Raw genomic sequence first — 6955 nt, forward strand, 5'->3', positions numbered from 1 at the left:
GTGTGTGTGTGTGTGTGTGCATGCGTGTGCGTGTGCATGTGTGTGTGTGTGTGTGTGTGTGTGTGTGTGTGTGTGTGTGTGTGTGTGTGTGTGTGTGTGTGTGTGTGTGTGTGTGTGTTTGTGTGTCTCCCTGTATCGCACACACCACATGCACTCACATGCTTTCACAGATGTTCATGCATACAGTCTTTGTCCGTTTGTCTCTCTCACTTCCACTGTCCGTCTTTCTTTGTATCACTCACTCTTTCACTGTTATCCTGTAGCAAAGAATCCTGCATCACTGAACACAGCCAACTGCAAATCGCTAATAAGACATTTGGGCCTAAGACCACAGCAAAAATAAGAAATAATCTTTGCTGCTTCCAAGATGTAGTGGTTTTGGAATTGATTATTTAAAGTTTATGGAGAAATGTTTGGGTACAGTGTCCTGCAGGAAGTAAAATATAGATTATCTTCCCTTGAATGCCATTTTCTTCTTGAAAGAGTATTACTGGAAGCATTTGCTGAACTACTGTAGAAACAAGTCTGCATTGACTGTGACAGGGATTCACACACAGCAGCTACAAAATGTGAGGCCTTCTATGTGAGAAGAGCTGAAGAGCTAATTACAGATGTTGTGGGCATAGGATAATGCCAAACAATGGACATTATAAGAAAACAGAATTACAGCAGTACTAGGAAGAGAAATTTTGTGAATAATCACAGCAGCATATCACAGGAATAGTGCAACAGCAGCGTACATGAGTGATAAGAAGGGCATATGATAGGTCATGGCAGTGTGCCGGAGGCAGTGTACACCAAGGGCAACAAAGCAGCTAACGGGTAGATTAATGATGGTATGCATAACAATGTGGCAACTCTGTCATATAAATAGGGAGGAAATTGGATAGAAATAAAAAAGAAAAGGAAAGAACAGCAAGCACAAGTAAAAGCAGAAGGGTAGCCATAAGGCAAGAATGGGTGGGTATGTTTTTTTGTGGGACACAGCCCTGTTTTTTAAATTTCAAAAAAGAAGCAAAGTTGGAGAAAGTACTGAGAGTTGGCTGTGGTTGGAGTAGTGGGAAATAAGCAGGTATTCGGGCAGACATAAAACAAGCAAGAGAGACAGACAGTGAAGTATGCAAATGAAAAGCAGGGTGGAGAGTGGATGCACACATATATACAAGGAGTGGACAACTAGAAATGGGAAAAGTTGGACAATGAACAAGTGGCAGAGAATGATGTGTAATGAACAGAACACATTAGGAAGTGAATAGGGTGAGTTGCAGGGATTATTGTTGGCTGTCAGGCCAAAGCAGAAAACAACAAAGCCAGATATTACTCATGTGGGTGGCCAATGTCTCTGGTCCACCTTCATGAAAAAAGCCATCATCCTTACAGGCAGACATAAAGAGCAACAGTGACCTCTCTAAGTCACTTCAAGCAGAAGGACCCTCACTCTCCATCCTCAGAGCAGACCTAGTGGGTACTAGCAACCCAGTATCAGATGCAGTATCTGACCAAGGATGACTCACTGGGAAAAAATATTGCACACACATACATATGATACAAACAAAATTCCAGTTGCACAGTGGGCAGCCACAGAATACACAACTCCTCACTGCTCAGGCAGGCCCTATTGATAGTTTTTTTGAGGTGCAATTTCCCCTAGTGTGGATTTCTGCCTACTGTGCTCAGGCTCCACCCTAGTCCGCTACCCTAACCCAGTTCCTACCCACCCCCACTGCATCTGCTTTTATACTCAACTAGCCCAACCACAACACCTTTTAGCCAATCACTCCCTGGTAAAACCCCATCCATCCATAATTACAATATATACTCCTACCTTCCTATCTTACATATATCTCCAAAGGTTTCATCACTATCCACCAAACTCCATAATCCTCCTCCATTTCTGCCCCATACTACTACTTACAAATTACATCCTATACTCATAACTCAGAAACACATAAGAATTAACCTCATGTCCTTGTAAAGATCCAGAATTTCATAATGCAGGATTGTAGCCACCCATCTAATACTCAAGACTGGAAAAAAACATGTGCCTAATAAGCCTTTACACACCCCTCACCCACCCTCAGAAACAATCTAGCCACACTAGAAGTAACCTTGCACTGGCTGCACAATAACATAAATAAAAAAAAAAAAACCCTAATCTTAGGCGATGTAAACTTTGTTTGGAAACAAACCAGCCTAAATTCACCAGATATAAAACTATTCAGTTTCTCTCAACTAATAAATTATACCACCAGAATAAACAAAAACGCAAGCAGGGAAACAACACTATATTAGATCTTCACAGATAAACCCTATAATATTAATGCTACTGGAACCTTACCTGACATTATCAGCAACCACCTACCCACTTACATAATCAGGAAGTGGCTTACCAGTCATCAGCAAGTGACCTACAAACAAACCCATAACCAAAGAAATTTTAGCCCTGAACACTTTATCTCTACATTAAAGAAACATAACTACAGCCCCCTAAAAACTCATCATTAGATGAGCCAGTCATGTATTTCAACCAAATTTTCCTAAATATACATAACAATTTTCCCTACTGATAACTTGAATAGTTAGAACAATACTGCCACTTTGGCTAACAAATGGACCAAGGAACCGTTAATAAAAAGAGATCTTGCATGGAAAACAGTGCAAAAAACAAAACCCAGCCATCCCTACAAGACTGCAAATATCTAAGGAATCTAGCTAAAAAATCTACTTAATGACAAAAAAAGCATATTTTGAAGACTTACAAAACACAAATTAAAACAATTCTAAACTTTTCTGGTAGTCCATAAAACAACAAGTTACACCAGGACAAACCTCAACCCACTTCCAGTAATAAATAGCCCAGATAATACGGCAACACAATTCAACTCCTTCTTTATAAACTCAGTCCTATCCCTCACCAAACAAAATTGCAAAAACTAAAATTTACCACCCTAGTTGCCAACAAATTACCACACAAGTTTCCAAATATAGCAGCAGAAGCCATATCATTCCCTTACTAAACAATGGATCGAAAAAAGAAAACTACATTCCTAATATCCGGAAAATGTCATGTATCATACTTCAGCACAAAGGTGGCAACTCTATTGATCTAACCAACTAATGACAAATTGCCATTCTCCCACCACTAAGAGCCTAGAAAAATGCATAAACTCCAATAATCAAATACCTTACCGATCAGTGTGTGCTTTCTCCCACTCAGCACAGTGTTAATCCTTATCATAGTACTACAACTGTCCTCCTCAGCTTTGCTAACACTATCATTGAACTCAGAAACAATGGCAACAAATCTCAAACACCTTCCTTGATCTATCAAAAGCATTTGATACAGTTGCATGCCAAAAACCTCGTAATGAACTTGTTTCTCTAGGTCGCAATGTTCTGACTTTAAACTGGTTTGATAACTACATGTCTAATAGGAAACAAGCTGTTAAATGGCACCAAGACTTCTCTGATTTCCTACCAGTCTCAGTTGATGTCCTCCAGGGATCAGTACTAGGACCCCTTTTTTCATGTCTTTATTACCAGTTTTACACTCCATCAACAAACAAGCAACCATAGTACAATATGTAGGTGATGCTACACTCGTCTGTACTGCTCAGATGCTTTCCTCCCTGTAAAACATCGCCCAACAAACCTTTTTGTCCACCAAATCCTGGCTAGATAACTCAGACCTACAAATAAACCCTAAAAAAAGACAAAGCTTGTGTTGTTTACCCCTACAAACTACCCAGAACAAAAACACTCATTCTACATTCTAATAAAAATGAATATGTTTCTCAAACCAAACTCCTAGGAATATTAATTGATCTCAAATCTCATATATTATCACAGGCTTGTGATGCATACAGCATTCAGTGAGGAGGGGGTGGAGATAGTGTACATTTTGGAAGGGGTATATAATACTCATGGGAACTAGATGGACTCCTTGTATCTTGTTTGACGTCTGCATTACAAGCTTTAAATATTAAAAATCGACATAATCAATGAAGGCTTCTATGCTATAATGATAAATAGCAAAAAAGTCTCAAAAATATAGTTCCGCTATTATTAGGAAGAGAGAGGAACAGTAAGCCACGAGAAAAGTATTGAAGTTCACAGGGAACAAATGTCTAAAACTAAGATGTAGAAATTTCTGACTGAAAATAGCAACAGTGGAATTTACCTTTGAGAATGTATGGGGCTTTCCTTGTGCACTTTTGATTTGTGATAGTCTTAAATATTCAAACCCTGTGTTAATCCACATACTTCTATACCTGCTTTTACCAGTCATTAATCCCCTGACATATGCCTGACATATGGATATTAGTTTATTTAAGTAAATAGGCTCATGAATTCTTCTTTTTACATATTGCACTATCTGACGCAGGTGAACAGTATTCTGTTCTAAGTTGACAAGGAAAACAAGTGCCTTTATTGCAGATGTAATAAATCAGTCGTCCGGCTTGGACACATTTGCATTTTTTTTGCTGCTGTCATGTAGTTCTGCTTAGAGATGGACTCATATGTCTCCTGACACAGTCTCCAGGTGTGCCTTTAGTGATTTAACAATAAACATGGTCAGTTCATTATTAATGAATACAGCCACTTTGTTGGTCAATATTCTAAGGCAGACATGTATTATTATTTATCTAAATAAGCACATTCAAACTCAAATTCAGTAACAAAATGAATTTATGTGCATTTCAGTGAGGTGTGTGTATGTTCTTCTTGGTGAAATTACTTTGGAGAACTGTGAAAATGTCACGGCTGTTTTGAGACTCAGCACAGATCTGTAAAGCTCAGAGCAGTCATGCACAATGCCTACACCTACTCTCAAGGTAGTGTTTTTGTTTTATGTCTTAACTTGGACAGAATAAAACAAATCAATAACAAGTGCTTATCTCTGGGAGTACTACTGGCATCACTCTTGCAACTTTATCAAACACTTTGTTAATACTTTTCTAGAAACAGAGTATGACGCAGCTGAACCATAGTTTGTTAATGCAGACTGACAAATGGTCATGACTTTTTGAATGATAGATTCGTATCTACATAACGGACTGGGGACTTCAATAGGAAGAGACTGCCTTATAGGGTGAGTATTATGGCACCTCCATGTGAGCACCGCCTTTTCCAACTTTGTTTCACTTTCTTGTCTATATGATGGTTCCAAGTCTTGTGTAATACAGAATTACCCCCCCCCCCACACACACACACACGTCATTGCTAAAGTAGATCATTGTCACTGTCATCTGCAAAGATGAGGGGGTGTAATATTTCATGGAAAGTCCCTGCCTTATGGACAGAAATATTAGAAAGATAGGAAATTAATCATTCAAGATGAAACTACGAGGCTTCCAGGAAATCCTCCTTCAACCATTCATATCTTTCTGTTTTTCAAAAGAATGCAGAATTCATTCAAAGTAGAAAAGAAATGACACAGAGAGGAACACATCTACATATATATAGGGTTGGGAGGGTGGCCTAATGGTTAAGGTGTTTGCACTATATGTACAGAGCAGTCAGGATTTATCAGTTTGCTCAAAAAGTTTTCACAAAGCATGAAATGAAATCACGTCAAAGTAGGTCTTCTCCTGAACTACATGTATACACAATTATTGACTACATCACTGACTTAAACATATGCTTAAAATGTTGAAAATGTGTGATGGGTTGACATTGTTTGGGCTTAAATAACATCTAGTAACTTTAAATTTGACTCTCTAGTAAATTCAGTAACAGACCACACAAACAATTCCTACATATACTACTATGGAAGCTTTCTTAGAAATCCAGAGCATTTAATTAGCCATAGCTTCATAGGGGTAACAAAATTTAATTACAGCTTGATGTAATTTGCCATACAGAGTAAGTGGGATGTGCACGGTAGCTTGGACAAGATTACCATATAAAGACAATTGTCAGCTTTCGAAAAGGTTAATGACCATTTACTGAACTATGCTGAGAACTATTAACCACAGAATTGAGCATAAATAAGTGGCAACAGATGCTGTGCAGCTTTTAACTACAGAAATACAGTATGTTAAATTTTAACTAATAGTATAATGGAACATCATGCAGGTGATGCAAGTTTTTATTATGAATCTAAGGAAACAGAGTAAATCATTTAAAAAGGCGAGCCTTACTTCAGGCATATTAAACATTAAACACATGTATATACAGAATACTGACATTGAAACACACACACACACATGCACACAGACAGACACACACACACACACACACACACACACACACACACACACACACACACACACACACACACACACACACACACACACTCACACACACACACACACACACACACACACACACACACACACACACACACACACACATGATAAATAATGTTGAATATTATCATCAGAATTAATACAATTTTTTATGAGTTCAAAAGTTTATTCATTAAACACAGTAACTACGTTAACATTCGGTGGAAAGAAGAAAACAGCAAACATTTATTAAAATAAATGAAATCAAACTTTCAGCAGAGTTAGAAACGATACAGTGACTGAACATTTAGCTGTTTCCAGAGCATGTCTCAGTTTTTTACCAGGGAAACTGGAAATCAAGTCACCAAGTAATGTGTTGCACTGGATCCCATTCAGAAGCTTGACTTTTCAAAAAGTCGAATGTCATATGGTCAAGACCATATGATCGACTTTTTGGAAAGTCAAACTTCAGAAAACAACAAAAATTTACATTTTTGCAGGGGGTCAAGCCTCTCTGAGACACCCACACCCCTTACATATCATATATACCAACTACGAGATTACATTACAGTGGGGAAAAGGGTAAATTCCCTGATCCCCACTGTACCATGATCTCCATTCAAAAGCATTGACATTTCAGAAAGTCAATCATATGGTCTCGACCATATGAGGTTCATCATTCTGAAGACTGAATCTTCCGAATGGGACCCATTGCATTGCATGCC

The 6955-nt window shown here is 38.3% G+C and overlaps 1 protein-coding gene across 1 annotated transcript in view; it reads right to left on the reverse strand.

Moving 5' to 3' along the window:
* CYSLTR2 (cysteinyl leukotriene receptor 2) overlaps positions 1-6955 on the reverse strand; it is a 302134-nt gene that overhangs the window by 160696 nt on the left and 134483 nt on the right. The gene's annotated exons all lie outside the window — the stretch shown is intronic.

The sequence above is a fragment of the Protopterus annectens genome, chromosome 5.part1 (genome assembly GCF_019279795.1).
Source record: "Protopterus annectens isolate FY-2018-M chromosome 5.part1, PAN1.0, whole genome shotgun sequence".
Taxonomy (NCBI): domain Eukaryota; kingdom Metazoa; phylum Chordata; order Ceratodontiformes; family Protopteridae; genus Protopterus; species Protopterus annectens.